The following is a 913-nucleotide window of genomic DNA, read 5'->3' as shown; positions in this document are numbered from 1 at the left end:
AGTGCTCAGCCTCCATAACCGTGGGAGTCCATTCCCACAAGTCCTGGAAGGAGACATAGGTGTCAGTTTTGTGTTATGTCCTTGTGTGGCTTAATAGTGTTAATAGTACAAAAATAAGTGGTTTATTTCTGAAATTGATTATCACAAGGTGACCAAGCTTGCTCTTGGTAAGTATTAATGAGAAATCTAATGGGCTGTGGTGTGGCTCAGTGGTAGAGCACTTACCTGGCATGTATGAGGCACTGGGTTCGACCCTCAGCAACGCATAAAAATAAATAAATTAAATAAAGGTATTGTGTCCATCTACAACTAAAAAATATTTTTAAAAAAGAAAGGAAAAAAAAGAAATCTAAGAGTATGTAGCGCCCCCTTGCCCGCAAGGAAGACGCAACACTCAGGAATCTTCTTTCAGCAGTTTATTCAGGCCCCTGACAGTTCTTCTCCTCAGTTCTCTTCTTTAGTTCTCCCCCTCCGGATGCCCCTCCCAGCCTTAATAAAGCATCTCAAGCCCCAATGTAAAGCAGCCACGTGGAGCTTTCTCATAGAGTGATGAAAAGTCATGTGCCAACTCTCCCAAACAAGGAGTTGTTTGTCACAGACCACAGCGGAGCCAGCGCCATCATGTAATGGCGACCATAATTTACATAAACGGCAGAAACGGCTCACCACAGTTCCCCCTTTTTGTTTTCTTAAAACAATACAGGCGAGAGTAGAGGTCCTACCCCACTGTGTAGAAGTGGCTGCGATGTATGGTTCAGTCCCAAGGAGGCGCCTTCCCCAGACCCGAGACCATATCAGCCGACGCCTTTTTTCGTGGGGCGGGGAGTGAACGCGTCTAACCCGCATGCAATAGGACATGCTCTCCTTGAGGTCCATGTCAAGGATCACTCAAGTGCAGTGCTTTGCCTCGCAT

This window comes from Marmota marmota, unplaced genomic scaffold, assembly GCF_001458135.2.
Source record: "Marmota marmota marmota unplaced genomic scaffold, marMar, whole genome shotgun sequence".
NCBI lineage: Eukaryota > Metazoa > Chordata > Mammalia > Rodentia > Sciuridae > Marmota > Marmota marmota.
Note: the sequence above shows the minus strand (reverse complement) of the source record.